The 18,615-nt window shown below is 35.4% G+C and overlaps 1 pseudogene; it reads left to right on the top strand.

Moving 5' to 3' along the window:
* The first annotated feature begins 236 nt into the window (after positions 1-236).
* On the top strand, positions 237-6,022 carry LOC149195598 (uncharacterized; annotated as a pseudogene).
* The last annotated feature ends 12,593 nt before the right edge of the window (positions 6,023-18,615 follow it).

Genomic DNA, 18,615 nt, shown 5'->3' with positions numbered 1-18,615 from the left:
TCTATAGCACATGAACTTAATTTCGATCCCTCTACACTAAAACTATATGAATTGCTATGGATAAGGACATTATATAGCGAGAATGCTCATTTCATACATATAACCATGCACTCCATAGTCATGATGCTGAATTCATAAGTCATGACTATCGTAGAGTAAAGAGGGTATACTCTAAAAATGCATAGAAATTTTTAGAAAATGGACATGAAAGGGATTTTTTTTTTTTGGGTAAGTGTATGAGTTGTCATGGCCATAACCATGACAAATCCATATTATAAAGTCATTTGAAAGAAATCTCACAAGAAAGTGAAATTTGCAAAATCCAATTTGAGATGCAGGGTTCCACATTTTAGAACTATATATTAGATAATTTATCATTTACATAAAATTTACAAGGAGGCATTTCCTTCTATTCGTTTTACGAGATCATCATTTCTCACTTCACAAGGTAGGAAAACAAAGGTGGCACATATTTAGGGTGCCTATTAGATAATTTGTTATTTACATAAAAGTTATAAGGAGGAATTTCTTTTCATTCCTTTAACCAATTCATCATTTCTCACTTCAAAGAGTAGAACCAAAATTCGTTTACACATAGGAAGTATTGATGTTAAAACCATCTCATTATTTAACTATTTTTTTTTTTTTTTCAAGTAATGCAATTATGCATAACGTAATGATGCATACCAATTATATACCAAATTGGTGGTGAAAGGAAAAATTATGTATTTTATTGGATATCTATTGTCTAGGAGAACTAACTTAGAGTGTTATATTTTAGACCTAACTATATGTGTTTTTTCACATTAATCTCTCTACACTAGGCCACCCCTTAGTTAGGCCATGATGCGACAAGGAAAAATTTAACACTCACAGGGATTTTCTAGGTAGTATATCAACTTAAAGCCAATAATTACTATTATGAATATCACTACTAGTATCTTTATAATAGCCTACATCTCTTAGAAATCCCCACATAGCATAGGGAGAAAACTTCGTTCTTTGCTACATAGTCCTTCAAAAGTCTCCCACTTTTAGTGTTTTCCAGTGTGTGCTGACATGATCCTATATATAATCTTATGACTCCAACAATTTTCCTAGTTTTCATGCACTTTCAAGGTGATTTTCTCTTGATTCCTTAGTTGGTCCTCCTCTCACACATTATTCATATCTCTCTTTTGTTGCCTAAGTTTTTTTTTTTGCTCCCTATCTTGCTTTAGAAATATATACTCCCATTTCCACTCAAAATTCCATTATTTTCTCATGTATCTCTGTTCTTTTATTGGTTATTGGTAATGTCTTGGCACACAATTGGAGAAATAACTTCATCAATGTCCCAAATTAGTCCTAGACTAATTTTAGATTACGATTCTTGTTGGTATGTGGGCTCAATTTCCACTAAATAAATTTCTTCTTGAGAGGAGATTTATTTAAAATTTATCTAAATCCTAAATGTATTTCTAATCTATTTGCAAAAAATAATGTGGTTATTATGTTCTATGTTGATTTATTCAAAATTCTAACTATCCCAAAAGCATAACTATGAAAAGTATGAAAGAAAAAGAATGACTTGCTTAAAATAGGAAATAGTTCGTTCAATTTAAACAATAATTAGGATAACAATAATAAATTTATTATTTCAATAAATAGTTACATTAATAACAAATTCAGTGAAGCATTCATACCTCAATAATCATCAATCTATTCAACAACAATCAACCCAATACAAAAAAAAAACTTAATTTCTACTAATAGTGTAGATTTTGAATATATTTATACTCATTCAAGGGGAAGTTAAAGGATAGATAATTTTGATTCAATAAAATTGCATGAAAATGCACGAATAATAGTACCATATAAAGTTCCAAGAAACAAGGAATTAAATTACTTAAAATCTCTTAATTCTTCAAACAATCTAGACGTTAATGTGCATTTATTCTTCTCTAGAGTAGCAAACCCCCAACTCTTGTTATCAAGTTCCATAAATATAATTTACAAAATAACAAAAATAAGTCTCTTTCCCCTAGACTATCAGAATCATAATAGAAAGATAAATCATTTCTTGAAAAGGAAAATTGTTTATGAGACTTTAGGATCTTCCTCCTCATCTGTAGTTTTTTTCTTTCCAATATCCCTTACATATGCCTTCCATTTGGAATGAACTTGCATACTTTTTGAAATTAATTTTGGAGTTGAAATGTCCAAATTAATTTCAAAATAGTACACTTTCGCGACAATAGTAGTTACTTTTCCATGGAGTTTAAAATAGGAATTGTTAACCATTTTTGTACAAGCCATAGAATTGATCAATATTTGATTGAAAAATTGCAGAGAATATCTATATAAACTCAAGATTAAAATTTATATTTCTCTTCTATATTTTTAAATATCTCTAATGCAAAATTCTCCTATAATTATGCATTTGAGATGTCAAAGTCAATATTGAAATTGACTACATTATCTATAAGACTAGAACAATATTTAATTGCATCATAAACTTGATTTAGAGAACAATTGAGTTTTTGAGCCCAACTATCTAATGGTATACAATCTTTCATTTGTCCTCTTTAGATATCCTTGCAATATTGCAAGGTGTTATCTTGTACTTTATCTTTTAGTTCATCAATTTGTTGAATCAATTGTATATATGAATTTTTTTTCAAACAATATGTCTCTAATGGTATTAGAGAAATCATTTAATTTTTTATGATAAGCCTTAATATTGTTCAAATTTTGATAAAAAAAAAATCTTTAGGTAGTTTAATGTTTTCATTAGATTTCAATTTCTCCTTTTTGAAATGTTCACCATCTAATTGTTTTTCCTGTAAGCCTTTTACTTGTGGTATAAACTCATCAATTTGAGCATACTTTTCTAGAATTGAAATTGTAGATGTTTTCTTTAATTATTGAATTTCTTGTTTTTAGTTATTCCTCAAGACTTTGAATCGATCTTGATATCATTGCAAAAGAAAAGTGTTTTTGTTTAGATACTCAACCTCCCTTAGAGATTGTTATTGTTGTATATTTTCCTCAAGAATTTTGATTTTTTTCTTTCTTTCTAATTTCCCCTTTAAGGTTTCCCATTGAAAATTTATTTGCATGAGTGAATGAGCCTATGGAATGAAAAAATTCATTAGTGGATTTTTCTTGATTGAGCTTTAAATCATCCCAAATCAATACTTGTTTTATTGGGGATCCTTATTTTTTCTCTATCTCCTCTTTGGTATTCCTTTAATCGTAGCCTTTTTGGAACTACTAAATAACTATTTGTTGAGGGGAACTTCTTCTTCTTCAATTGGTTCAATGTAATCTACATAGATAATATTGGAAGATGTAGTTCCTAGATAGGTAGATAAAAGATTTTATTTTTTATTTTTGTTATTGTAATTATTTCTAAATGTTATTCAAGTTGATCTCCTTGAATATCTTTTCAAATGAGTGTGTTTAACTCATGAGATTGACTTTGCTAAATATATGATTCAGTTTCCATTTCTTTCTGTAACTCTTGTGTCGATAAATTGAATCTTTTATGTATGAATCTTTTCTATCTGAGATTGTTGAGAACACACATTCTCTATATGAAACTTTGTATGCACTTTATGTGTTTGAATTTTCTCATTTTTAACCTCTTCTATTTGAAATTTTTGTACTTGAGATTCCTCTTTTTACAATGCTTGTTGAAATTGAATCGATTGGGCTTGAACTTCTAGCATGAATTCACTACCTAGGGATAATTTTACTCATCATTGAAAATTATGCTAAAAATTCTACTTTCATAGTTCCTTCTGGGATCTCTTAAATTATCTTCTAAAAATCCTTCATATGATTTGGCACCTTGAAAAACCTGATCAAAGGATAAACCTTCATATTTGTATAAATTGAAACCTTTCTAAGTCTTGCAATATTCTTGGAAAATGTTGCGTGTATCATGTTTCTTAATAGTTATATCACACAACTCTATTGATTACAAAGCCACTACTTCTAACATAGCATGACTTATGTTATCCAAATCATAGGTTCCAAATTTTATTAGAAATGACGACCATAAATTTTTAGAACTAGATGATGAATATATTGTTATGCTCATCCCAATTGTTTGATAGACAAATTCCCTGAAGTATAACATACTAGGAAGATATCTAGGAAGTGCATAAGAAGGAGATTTCCACCCATAAATTCTAATTTGATAAAAATATTTTTCAATATTCCAATCCCCAATAGGTGAAATCCCCTCCATAAAATCATCAATGAATCGTGAAGGTAAGATATCAAATAAAATTTGATAAAGAGGAATCATGAATGTTAGATGATCCAAAAATAATTTATTATCATAGGTTATAAAATTGAAATAAAATAATTATTAATTTAAGAAATTAAATTAATAATTATTATTCTAGAATGATTAATTATTTAATGGAGACAATTAGAAATTAGTATATTGTTGTAACAAGATATGACTCTCCAAATGTGTCGTATCTTAGGCTCTATTTTAGGAGATTAGTTAGCTAGTTGGTTTGAATAGCATTTAATGTAAATGGACACTTGTTATTTAATAAGTGATCCATAATTAGAGGTAGTTAGGACATGGAGCTTATAAATAGCTCATTGCAAGAGTGTTTGGTTGTTCGGGTGTAAACTCTTGCAAATCAATTATGTAATTGTTTTTCTGATTAATAAAATTATGTGTCTGAGGACACTTCTGCCATTATTGTGGTATCAGAGCTCCAGTAATGATGCAGTGGATGTGAGGAGGATATTCCAGCTCAACAAAGTCCTGGAAAACTCCATTCAATTGACCGGCAAATGATTGGTATGGAAATTGTCCAGTTTTTGTTTAAAAAAGAAAATAAATTTTATCATTGATTTTAGATTTTTAAAATCTAAAAATCATTTTTTAGTATTATCAAAAATTGCCCCTGTTTTTTGGACTTTTTGTTACTGCTCCGCTTCAACACTGTTTGGCCTGAAACTCGCGACTGGATATACCGAACCTTGCCTATTCGAATTTCCAAAGCTAGTACCGTAATCTTTATTACTTCCGAAGCTCTTCCCTGCACTGTAATTGTAATATCCATTCGCTGGCCTGTGGGTGCCTAGATCAGCAGCTCTACCAGCATTACCAAAAGCGGAAGAAGATGGCACAGCAGCTGCTGCTGCTCCATTTCTTTGGTGAGGTGGAACGTAAGGCATGACGACCACTGCGCGTAGAAACACACAAAACCCTTGAAAAAAATATGTGAAGATTACTAAACTGGTCATCACCGGGGTTGAAGAAGTTCGCATCATCCATCTGCGAAAATTTCTTTGCTGTTTTTGAAGAACTGTCTGCCTGAGTATCATTTTTTCTTTTTTTTTTCCGTTCCCTTGCTTGAGTGTCTGCTTCATGCTTTTGGTTCCTGATAATACTGGAAAGCTTACTAATGGATTTTGAATTGGAAGACACGTAAATAGCAACCCCATTTGATCCTGACTGAACCACGACTGCAACTCCAAATGGTCTCTTTACAAGCACACTGACACGCCCCATGTTTCTGCATTAAATGAATCTATGGTAGGAAGTGTAAAGTCTATTTTCAAAAGCTGGGAACAACGTTTGGATAACTCATCTGAGTTTTTGGAGAGCAATGATGGTGATCCAGAGCTAATTGTTTTTATACCATTCACGTCTGATGTAAAGATAAAAAGTATTTCTGTTATTGGTGGTACTGGAGGAACGAGTCCTTCAAGAATGCAAGCGTTCATAAATCGGGATGGCATTGATTTTTAAGATGCTCAAGAAATAGCACCAGTTCAGGAATGGGAATTGGCAGAAAACACTCAAGGAGAACTTGAATATCAAACAAAGTATTCTCGATTTCAGGGTGTGGCAAGTCTCACTTTGCATTTTCTTGAAAATTTTGGAGCTGAAACAACCCAAATATATTACATCGGCTTAAGGGGCGAAGCTACTCAAATAAAGAGGGATACTGTAGCCAATATTGTTTATGAAGCCAGAGTGAAGCCTGTTAGCCTGTCAATGTAAATCCAGAAGAAGCCAGAGTGAAGCCTGTCAGCTTGGATCATAAAGTTTTTTTTTGTAATATAATGCATATTGTATTTTGAAGAAATCTCATGATTTTTTTAATTTTGGAGTTTATGTTTTGTGGAGTAATAAGGGATATTTGTAAATGTTAAGGATTGTAAATTTTGGAGTAATAAGGAGACTTTAGTTGTAATTTGTTTTCGGAGAGATTGTAACTCAAAGTAATTTTACTTTGAGGGGGGGTAATTTTTTTTTACCATATTGTGCAAAAGCACCATTGTAAAAAGTCAAATTTTGAAAGTTGCCTTGTAAAAATTTGAGAAATTGACTAGAGCCAAGTGCAAAGCTCAGTCAATTGTCTCTTGTTTTGACGACTATTCGAGGGTCAAGGCCAAGCCCTGATAGATCGTGTTTTTTTTGCGTAGTGTGTTGTGTTGACTATCTTGTCATTTCTGTTTTGATTCTTGGTGCGACGCTTCAATGCTCAAATGTCTAAGTTGATTAATTTGTTTTCTGATTCCGACAAACTAGAAGGCACCAAATCTTATAAAACATGGCATCGACTCATCGAAAGAAGACTCATTTACAATGAATTATGGTAGGGAATATGTGATGGAGATGTTAAGCCGAATAAACCCACAGATGCAGCTGCACTAGCAAAATGGGAAATCAAGAATGCTAAAGCCTTAGCTCTTATTAAATTGTCTATGAATGATGAAATGTATGTCCATATAGAAAATGCTTTAGATGCATGGACTGCTTTGAAAACTTTTAAAGACCTCTTTGATACTCAGCCTGAATCAAAGAAAGTCGATCTACAATTAAATTGTTGCAACAAAAATTAACTGAAGGCGGTGATGTTCTTGAATATCTCTCAAGACTTAAGAATATCAGGCAAGAAATTATTAATGCTGGTTTTCCCGCAATCGATGATAGCTTTATGGTCACAATTGTAATTGCTGGGCTTCCTTCTTCCTATACGCATTTTTTAGAGACTCTACAAGTAACTGGGAAATTAGAAAAACTAAAGTTTGATGAACTTTGTGAAATGTTGAGTCAACATGATAAAACTTTTCGGAAGAAGAAGAAAGTTGGTGAAGATGTTTTTCTCACAGAAGCCAGCACTAGTAAGTCATCAGCAGATAGTTCTCGAGGAAGAGGCAGAGGGAATCAGAATCAAGCAGCACATAATCGAGGTCGAAACCAAAGCAGAGGCAACAATTTTAATAGAGGAACGACAGAACGAGACCAAGAACTTACTGTGTGAGAAGAATTCGAGCAAGCGCACCTCTAGAGCCAAGACAGACACGTGCCACAGGAGAAGTCCATTGACAACCGCACAAACAAGTTTGGAAGGCTGACATTCACTTACAGCCATACCCAAAGAAAAACTAGAGATTGCCATATGTGCCAGAGCAAAAACCATACGTTGTGACAAACAAACCATTGCAGAGTCGCCCAACAGAATAGAACCATCGTGAATGAATAGAAGGCAAAAGCATTTTGGGCAAAGACCAAATGGAGGGAACCAGACCCGAGGATCGTAGGTGAACATTTATTAATGCATTAAATTATTCCTTGTGTCCAAACAAAATATCTGCTATCCATATTGCATACAACCGCCGAAACAACAACTAAACACACCACGTCATAAAGCCAGAAATAGGTGTAAAGTCGAGGCTATGTGGAAGCATGGGCTGGGTCACATTAGAGTGGTATAAGAGCAGTCATTTATGTTAGTTGAAAAAATGGAGAGAGGAAGGCAGGGTCATGGTAGAGGTGCTCGAAGGATAGCGGAGGAAGGACTAAGAGAGGAGATTAGAATTCTTACTGCTCGTTTGGAGGCAGTAGAAGCAGGGAGACGTAGAGATATAGAAATAGGTGATGACAACGAAGAGGAAACTGAAGCAGCAACAGATGGACAAGAAGGCAAGACCCCAGAAGTGAGATTGTTGAGATCTGTTTTAGTGGTGAGCAGTAAACCCAAGCCAGAACTCCCAACCTATGACAGTAGTTTGTCTATCAAGGTTTTATTGGATTGGATCAGCAAGATGGATAAGTATTTCAAGTGCGAGGAAGTCAGCGAAGACCGCAGATTTAGGTTTGTTGTGACGAAATTGAAGGGACACGCAGCCCTATGGTGGGATAGTGTCTAGAACGAGAGGAAAAGATTGAACAAGTTTCCGATTAAAACCTAGTCAAGGATGGTGGCCAAGTTAAAGGGAAGATTTCTGCCGAAGGACTATCAGATTGCACTACATAGACAGGTGCAGAATCTGAAACAAAAAGGATTGACAATAAGGGAGTACACATAGGAGTTCTATCAAGCGAATTTGCGCGTCGAATATACAGAGGATACCGTAGAAATAACAGCCAGGTATGTTAATGGGTTAAGGTTAGATATTTTAGATGAAATCAGTATTTTGTGTCCGAAAAACACTAAGGAATCGTATCAGAGTGCGATGAAAGTTGAAGAGAAAATTACCAGAAGGCAGAATGCCCAGAGAGGATGAGGAGCCGGCAGGGGAAAAGGCTAGTCATATGGCAGAGGCCGGACTGCTAGTAGCAACGAGGAAGGCAGCAGTCCTAAAGCTTCTGGATCAGTAGATAGAGGTGATAGTGCGAGAGATGGTAGGTCATCCCAGCGAGGCAGGGGAAATGGCCGAGGTAGAGGGGTTGGTTATCAGTGTTATAGGTGTCATAAATGGGGACACCGATCGTTTGAATGTCCAGAAGCAGATCAAGCTAGACAGTGGGGTGGATATGTGGCACAGCAAGAGGAGGCAACGACACCTCCCCAAGAAGAAGAAAATGCTCCAGAGACGGGGGAAGTTATGGTGCTGCACAAGGTGTTGTTAAAACTAGTCAAGGAGGTCACTGAATAGACGCAGCAGAAGGCTTTGTTTAGAACAATTTGTAAGTCACGAGGTAAGTGTTGTAAGCTAATTATTGACAACAGTAGTACTGATAATTTAGTCCACAGAAATGGTAGAAAAATTGGAGTTGAAGTGCTTGAAACATCCCAACCCTTGCAGAGTTTCATGGCTGCAAAAAGGCCATCAATTGCTGGTGGATGAATAGTGCGAGGTGGAGTTTCAATTAGGAAAATATAGGGATAAAGTTGTCTGTGACATCATGCCGATGGATGTATGTCACATAGTGCTAGGTAGGCCTTGGCAGTACAACAGGAAAGTGGTACACGATGGATTGACGAACTGTTATAAATTTGTTAAGGATGGAATCAAGCATACGCTTGTGCCCATCAAGGAAGAAGGGACAACAGGGACAAGTGAACCAAGAACATTGTTGGTTAGCAGAAAACAGTTTCTGAAATAGGTTGAGGACAGTGATATAGGTTATGCAGTTGTAAAGAAAGCAAGGACAATGTCGTTCTATACAGAGGTATTAGATTTACCTACAGAAATCCAGAAAATGTTGCAGGAATTTACGGACATAGTTGTAGATGACTTGCCAGACAAATTACCCCCCAAAAGGAGCATAAGTCATCATATTGACTTCATACCTGGAGCCAGTTTTCCAAACAAAGCGGCATACCAAATGATCCCTAAAGACAATGAAGAGATTAGGAAGCAGGTGAAAGAACTGTTGGATAAGGGATTGATAAGGGAAAGCTTAAGCCCTTGTGCAGTTCCAACGGTTCTCACTCCCAAGAAGGGAGGAGAGTGGCGGATGTGCACCGACTCAAGGGCCATCAACAAAATCACCATCCAGTACAGGTTTCCACTACCACGGATGGATCATATGATGGATTGTTTAAGTGGGGCAACATATTTCTTTAAGATAGACTTGTAGAGCGGGTACCATCAGATTCAGATACGAGAGGGGGATGAATGGAAGACAACCTTTAAGATGAATGAGGGGTTGTACGAATGGCTGGTCATGCCATTTGTACTGAGCAATGCGCCCAGTACATTCATGAGGTTAATTAATGAGATGCTGAAGGAGTACATCGAGAAATTTGTGATAGTGTACTTGGATGACATACTTATTTTCAGCAGGACAAGGGAAGAACACCTTCAACACATACGGAAAGTGCTGGAAAAATTACAGCAGAATAAACTGCTAATAAATTTAAAGAAATGTACCTTCTGCAGAAGGAATTGATTTATTTGGGTTTTGTAATAGCAGAGAATGAACTGCAGATGGATCTAGAGAAGGTAGCAGTGATAGTGAATGGGTCATCTCTGAAAAATTTATTTGAGGTACGTAGCTTTCACGAATTAGCAAGTTTTTACAGGAAATTCATAAAGAATTTTAGTGAAATTTGTGCACCTATGTTAGACACCATTAAAAAGGCCAGCCAACCTTTTCGATGGACAGAGGTAGTGGAGAGAAGTTTCCAGTTGTTAAATAGGAAGATCACTAAGAGGCCGATCTTGAGATTTCCAGATTTCAAAAAGTTATCTCAGGTTCGCTGTGATGCTAGCGAGACAGTAATTGGAGCTGTACTCAGCTAGGAGGATAAGCCTGTAGCGTTTTTTAGTGAGAATCTGAATGAAAGTCGACAAAAATATTCATCGTATGATAAGGAGTTCTATGTTGTTATACAAGAATTAAACCATTGGAGGCATTATCTATTGGGAAATGAATTTGTGTTGTTTTCAGATAATTCTACACTACAGTATGTAATGCAACAACACGAGCTGAACCACAAACACACCAAATGGGTGGAGTATTTGCAGAGTTTCAACTTCGTATTGAAGCATATTAGCGGGCAGGCCAACAAGGTAGCAGATGCACTAAGTAGGAAAGCTCTACTTCTGTAGGAAAGCACTGTGTAGGTGCTGGGTTTTGAGCACTTACAAGACTTATACCAGACTGATATAAATTTTGAGGAAGCCTATGAGGCATGTCAGAATCCATTAGTGAGAGATAACAGTCCTTGGTTGGACTACAATCTATAAGAGAAGTTGTTGTTTAAGGGAGGACAACTATGCATACCTGACTGCTCGATGAGGGAGAATATTATTCGAGAGAAGCATAGAAGAGGTTTGGCCGGACATTTCGGCATGGACAAGACACTCGAGCAGCTCAGTCATTTCTACTTTTGGCCAAAGATGTGGAGAGATGTACAACGATTTGTGGCCAGATGCAAAGTGTGCCAGTTAGCAAAGGGTCACAGTCAAAACACGGGACTGTATACACCGTTACCTGTTCCAGGCAGACCTTGGGACTCAGTTAGCTTGGACCGTCTTAGGTCTACCTAAGACATAGCGCGGTTATGACTCGGTAATGGTAGTAGTGGACAGATTCTCAAAAATGGTGCATTTTATTCCTTGTAGAAAAACCAGTGATGCCACTCACGTGGCCCACTTGTTTTTCAATGACATTGTCAGGTTACATGGATTGCCTAAATCTATCCTTTTGAACAGGAATGTGAAGTTCACAGGACACTTTTGGCATACCTTGTGGAAGAAAATGGACACACAGCTAAGTTATAGTTCTGCATATCACCCGCAAATTGACAGACAAACAGAGGTTGTAAATAGGAGTTTGGGAAACCTGCTACGAAGCCTGGTTGGAGAGAATTCGCGGATGTGGGATCGAGAGCTTGCACAGGTAGAGTTTGCTTATAATGACTCGCCTAACTACAGCACAGGTTTCAGCCCATTTCAGATCCTGTACGGCATGCATCCTCGCGAAGTGCATGAACTACGGGATCTTGGACTGCAGGAAAGGCGAAGCGCAGATGGAGAAGATTTCGCTAACGCGATGCGAGATTTACATGAACAGGTAAAAGTTAAATTGCAAGACAGTAGCTTAAAGTATAAACAATAAGCAGATTTGAAGAGAAGGGAAGTGCAGTTTAACGTGGGGGATGAAGTCCTCGCGCATTTGTGCAAAGAATGTTTCCCTAAGGGTATGTAAAATAACTTAAAGTATAAGAGGATAGGACCCTGCAAATTCCTTCGAAAATTCTCAGTGAAGGCCTATGAGATACAGTTGCCACCCGGAATAGGCATTTCACCTATCTTTAACGTAGTAGACCTGTTCCCCTACACGACTGACCCAGAAGAGAAGGAAGAAGATGGAACCACGCGACCTACATGGAATACCTAGGATGGAGGAGAAGCTTGGAATAGACAGATGCCTTACGTTCAACCTCCTGAGATCAAGAGCATTCTCGACACTCAGGTGGCTAAATGAACTCGATAGAAGGAGTATCTGCAATACCTGGTCAAGTGGAAGAACCATCCTATTGAGGATAGTTCGTGGCTTGATGCTAGGCAGATAGAATAGACCGGTTCTTCAGTCGAGAAGCTCAGGGACCGGAGCCATGATTTCTTTTTGCCCCGGGAGATTGATGTAGGAGCATTCAGCTCACCATGACTGGCTGAAGTCTCTACCAGGTTGGAAAGTTGATTTAGCATTTGGATTGTCTTTTATGTTTAACTTATTAGGACATGTGATAGGATTTTGTTTTGTTTTACTTTTAATTGTTGTGTTAGTCAAAATTTATTGGTCAGTTAGGGTTGTTATTTGTCCGACAGTAACAAACAACAGTTTAATAATTGTTCTGTCAACTTAAAGAGGAAAAGACAAGATTGTCTAAATGAAGATCTTGTCATGTCAACCGAACTGAGAGCTAGTAGTTACACAACTATATTATTTCTGTTCAACTGAAAGCAATTACAATTTCAATTAACTGTAAACCAAAGATGTATAAATGTAGCAATGTAAAACAGGGAAAAGGTTCAACATTTTCAGAATCAAGAAATAAATAGAGACAGAACGTTTTTCTAAACTGTCCATCTGTGTCATTGCCTACATATTGTACTATTTTATTTTCATTCATTGAACTGTTAATACAATGCTAGCAGACAGAAAACGACCACTGTAGGTCGTGTTTCCTTTTGTCCTCATCGAACAGAAAACACTGTCGAATACGCAAATACAACCATAACCAGAACGAAGAAAAAGCGAGTCGAAATCGCAGCCAGAACAGTAAAGCACAACGAGACCACCGAGGAGATAATATCGAAACAGAGTGCTGGAGGAAACAAAACATAACAAAGGTAATTTCGGATGAACCCTTTATATTTTCATAAGCAAATAGAGATCAAAAAAATTGTGTTCATATTGTTGTTGTTCAAGTCACATACATATTACATTCGTTTATAAACCAAAATCAATGCCAGCGTCGACCAAATAGACAAACCCTAGCCTCGGGTGTGATAACAGGGGTCATCTTTAACCCAAAACGGACAGCCAACCAAAACATAAATCGAAACCAGACTTAAGATTCATCTTTGAAAGCGATTCAGACTGAATATGACTACAAGACGACAAGTGACAAACCCTACAGAGATTCAAAGACCCTAACTGCAAATTGACAGACTTTAAGAGCCAGAGCCTACCGATAGAGGGTTGCCACATTTGGAGACTGAACCGCGAGAAATCTGCGTACCCAAGTCGAACCATTGACCTGCACAAACCAAACAGATTCCAGTTAGCATACCTGTACATTGAGACCTGAACCGAGGCCGAATAGAAACTGAAGGAAGATATAACGAACCTGAGTGCGACCGGACCAAGGAGCTTGCAGAACAGAGCCACCGACAAATCGAAGAAGCCTGAGACAGAAGGAGCAGGCTTGGTCAGTGCCAATACCAGAGGAAGGTCAAACTAAATCAAGGAGGGAACTATTTACCTGGTTTGTAGCCGCGGAAGACCATCATGCTGTCACCTGAGTTCATGGGCACCAAAAGTTAATCGATTTACTCACCGTAGCAGAGACAAAGGACAATAACAACAACAACAAGTGACAATCATCAGACGAGAGACCATATTCTGAAACCAAACCGCAAATGAACGACAAAACGAGACCAAGAACTTACTATGTGAGAAGAATTCGAGCAAGCACACCTCCAGAGCCAAGACAAACTCGTGCCACAGGAGAAGTCCATTGACAACCGCACAAACAAGTTTGGAAGGCTGACATTCACTTACATGCATACCCAAAGAAAAACCAGAGGTTTCCATATGTGCCGGAGCAAAAACCATACGTTGTGACAAACAAACCCTTGCAGAGTCTCCCAACATAACAGAACCATCGCGAATGACCGAAAGGCAAAAGCATTTTGGGCAAAGACCAAACGAAGGGAACCAGACTCGAGGATCGTAGGTAAGCATTTATTAATGCATTAAATTATTCCCAGTTTCCAAACAAAATATCTGTTATCCATATTGCATACAACCGCCGAAACAACAACCAAACAAACCACGTCATAAAGCCCGAAATAGGTGTAAAGCCGAGGCTACGTGGAAGCGTGGGCTGGGTCACATCAAAAAATAGGATACTAATTCCAATTAATCAGATTAAAAGACATCCTAGCACAAAGAAGACCCATCAAATATGCAAACATGAAAAAATATGGCACAAAACCAAGAGGAGCACTTCAAATTTTCTTGACTATTTTTTCAAATTGTTGGATAAAATGAATATCTAGTTGAATATTTTAACATTATCTAGAACTTGATGAAATAGGGGAATTCAATTTGTTTTAATTAGAAGTGCATTTTGTTCCCTAAATAGTCTACAAAGCATGATAATAATAGTTGTTTGGTAGTGATTTCATTGTTTCAAAGGTGTATACTTTCTTGTCTCTAATGTGGAAGTCATCCTCATCCTAGTAGTAATCATTAATTAGTTGTGGAATTTCTATTTGATTATAAGTGACCTATCAATGTATGAAATATTTAAGAAACTCATTGTCATAATTGACTTCATGTTTTGGTAATTTATATATAAAATGAATATCCGCTGGTTTGAAAGAGCCTATAGTTTGTGTCTTGCTATCAACTACAGTACACATTTTAATATTAACATGGTTTGTTGTCTAATGTACCATATTAGTATACTATATGAGTGCAGGCCTACTAATGACTTTGTGGAGGGCTAAACACCGAATGTCAACATATCTATCTACATCATCCAAGTCTTCATTTGCAAAATTTCTCTTTTTCAAAAAACACATAAATTTAACTCTAGATTCTATAAAGCTTTCTGATTTTATATGATGTATCTAAGAGTAAGGTTCAGTGTGGATTTTTTGCATCTTCATCTATAAAATTTGTAACCTTCATTTTCTTTTTGGCCTCTTCTAGAGCCATTTCCACAATATGAAAAATTCCAAAGAAAAACTTATGAAAGAGAAAATATCAACAATAGATAAACCATTACTAAAACTTAATAACATAATATCATACTTGAATGTTGATTAGCCAAGAACTAAGCTCCACAAATGTGTTTAATAGAAAATTGTGTGAATGAAAATGCAAGATAATTGTTCGAATTAAAACAATGGAGATTTAAATGCGGTATAATTTAATTAGTTCCTAATTACTTTAAATACACACCGACAATAGATTCATGTCAAAATTCTTTCAATTTTTAAAAATATTGGGAGGGTCATATTGTGTCATGTACACCGCAAGAATTTATCAAACAAATGAGATATTGGTCATAGTATCCATTTAGAGAACAATTGAACCGACTTAATGATATCAGATATTTAGAAGAGTGCATTTACATTTTTCAATATCTCAATATTTTTATTTATTATACCACATGGTGAATCAGTAATTGCCAGGTCTAATCTAAGGGATACCCATGATCAATCCTTGTAGCTACCACTATAACACCAAGAATATATCTAACGACCTGCAAGCAGGATATACTATTTTCATATAATTTTGACAAGAGACGAAACTCGCTAAAGAGAATCTACTCCTTGAACCACACACCATAGCCAAATACTATACTCTATGTGATTTGAACAATGATCTCCCAAATTTCCCCTACAGACATGACCATCAAATCAATTAAGTCTCTTAAAACTATTGAAAAAAATCATAATAAAAAAGAATTTATCAATCTCCATGCTAATCCTAATATTACTTAACATATTCACACTCTCAATTAAACCCAGTTGAGTCTTAAAACTATTGAAAGGAATCATAAAACTAAATTGACCTTTCCATGGGAAAGGCAATTTATCAATCTACATGCTAATCCTCATATTACTTAACATATTCACACTCTTAATTAAACCCATTTTTTGATATCAAATATAGGGAAAATGGAAAACAATTCTTAAAACCATAAAGATATATTCCAGTATTCGATATATCAGAAGGGCAAGTGAGGTGATCATGACAATGTGGCAAAAGCATGTGTGACAAATGTCGAGAAGATTTAAAGTTTTTTTTTAATTTTTGAATTCCATGTGTCATGTCAACATTATCCAAGTGTCAGTTTCCATGTCATCTTTACCACATGCTAGATGTTGATTAGGTATAATGTGGCATGTTGTGTCGCCGTATCGAGGAGTTTGAAAGAAATAGCATTTGTGAACATCGATATATGATGTGCGAATATGAAGGTAGGTTTTTATTGACACAATATTTTTCCATTATCAGACAGGGAAGCAAGAAATTTTACATCAATACATCAATATCAGGACCCTTTAATAATGGATAGCTCATAAAAAAGATGATGTGCAATATCCGATAGACACGAGCATACAGATATTGAGATGATAGGAAATGTTTTGTTTATTAACATTAAAAAAATCCTTTAATTACTTTATTGGATATCAGGAATTTTAAAGAAGGTAAACAATTTTAGGCTAGGAGGTCCGAAATAGGGCAGTTTGGAGTTTTTTATTTTTTATCTATTTATTTGTTTATTATTTTTTCTTTTTTCCCTTTTTGTTTTTTTCCTGGTTTGTGTTTTGAATACATTTTAAAGAAAGAATAATTAGAAATCCCAGTAATTTTGAAAAATTAAATAAATTGAAAAGTCGATTCAATAAATTGATAAAATAAAATTGAAAAATAGGCTCCTAATAGTTTTGATAAAATTTTAATAGTGTGAGGCTCAATATTTTCACAATTTCCAAAAATGATTGCATTTATTTTAAATTTTTATAATTTTGGTAGGAGAAATTTTTCATCAGTTTTTTTGTAATACTTTTAGTATATTGCTCTTAAATTTTGTAATGTAACTAGTAATTGCACCAAATGTTGCAAAGGAAATGCCTTAAGGCAATAGCATATAGCACTAATTGATAGTTTTTTGACAATTGTTTAAAAACACGAAAATATTAGTGAAAGATAAAGACCATGCTACAATGAAATATTACTACAATACTACTTCATTGAGCCTTACAAATCGTGAGCCCTATGTTCAAGTTAAAGACCTTGTATGATTATGCCAACATGAATGCCTCGTAAATAAAGAATTAAAAATTTTTAGTATAATTTCTCTATATTTCTTCTTGATCACTTCATCCTGCTATAGAGAACCTTAATCAGTACAAAGAAAATTTTTAATAGTTTGAAACATGTGTCTACAAAGGACTATAACAATTTTGTAAATAAATTTTGAATTTCCGTGTGAATTAAGATCCACCCTTGAATAAAACTGCACATATCTCCTATTTGGAAATTGAACCTAAGAATAGCATCAACTACACCTCTTCTTGAGAAAATTGCATGTGTTTCTCTTCTGACTATTGACTCACCTCTGTATTATTTCCTTCATGATCCTTAAAAATATTCAAAATATCACATTTCTCTTTACCACTAATCTCCTTGGTGTCTTCCATGTTCTTGTTTTAATCCAATGAATTATGTTCAAGAAAATATAACCCATGTCATGTAGTTGAAAATAATGTAGAGATCATTCAACAACATTTAAACTATTTTATCGTGAAAATCAAGCAAGTGAGATCCATAAGCACCATAATGAAAATACTTCCTTTTTAGATTAAAAGACCATACCTCACATTGGTTTTATATTAATGGCCCCAAAATTTATACAACCTACTCATCTATTTGACTCGTAAAAATATGAAAGAGTTACTATATGTGTTCTAATCAAATTGAAACACAATTCACAATTCCCAAAGATGATTCCACTCATCCCAAACCTTTACAATTTTGGTAAGAGAAATTTCCCACCAACCTCTTTGTAACACCCCTAGTCTATTGCCCCTAATTTTTGTAATGTAATTATACTCTGATTGTATATGATTATAACTTTATATGAATGTCCTGAAGGGTGAGACCACATATCCATGATCTGAAGAGGAAAAGTAAGAAGAGCTTGATTGGTGTTAGCCGACATCATTGCTTCATCAAATGTGTAGTTTGAAGAAATATATTGAAGAATGTCCCATGAGGAACATGAAGAGACAAATAAGAAAAATGATAAAAAGGCATTTAAACAACAAAATGACGTATTTGGGTGAAATTGGATGGAGGAAGGAATTTGACTTTTGGTAAGAAACAAAACTTGAAAGCATATTGAGTGTTGACCATAGCCTACTAAGGCTGAGGGAATGAAATTCCCTATGTTAACATTGTGAAGTGAAGAGAATGTGTGTCCAAGCTTGGAGAATATTTCGTGGAAAGTGTTACGAAAAATACTAAGAGGGGAGGGGGAGGGGGTGAATCAGTATTTTACACACTTCAATTTTTCAATTTATTATTCTGATTTATATACACTACTGTCATTAAGGAAACAAGCGTATGTGCACGACTGTGATTAATGCAACCCGCATATA

This window comes from Pinus tabuliformis, chromosome 2_2, assembly GCF_031772625.1.
Source record: "Pinus tabuliformis cultivar Carrire ecotype Pingquan chromosome 2_2, CPIR1, whole genome shotgun sequence".
In the NCBI taxonomy this organism is placed as follows: domain Eukaryota; kingdom Viridiplantae; phylum Streptophyta; class Pinopsida; order Pinales; family Pinaceae; genus Pinus; species Pinus tabuliformis.
The sequence above is the reverse complement of the archived record's forward strand: the minus strand, read 5'-3'. Positions and strand labels throughout refer to the sequence as shown.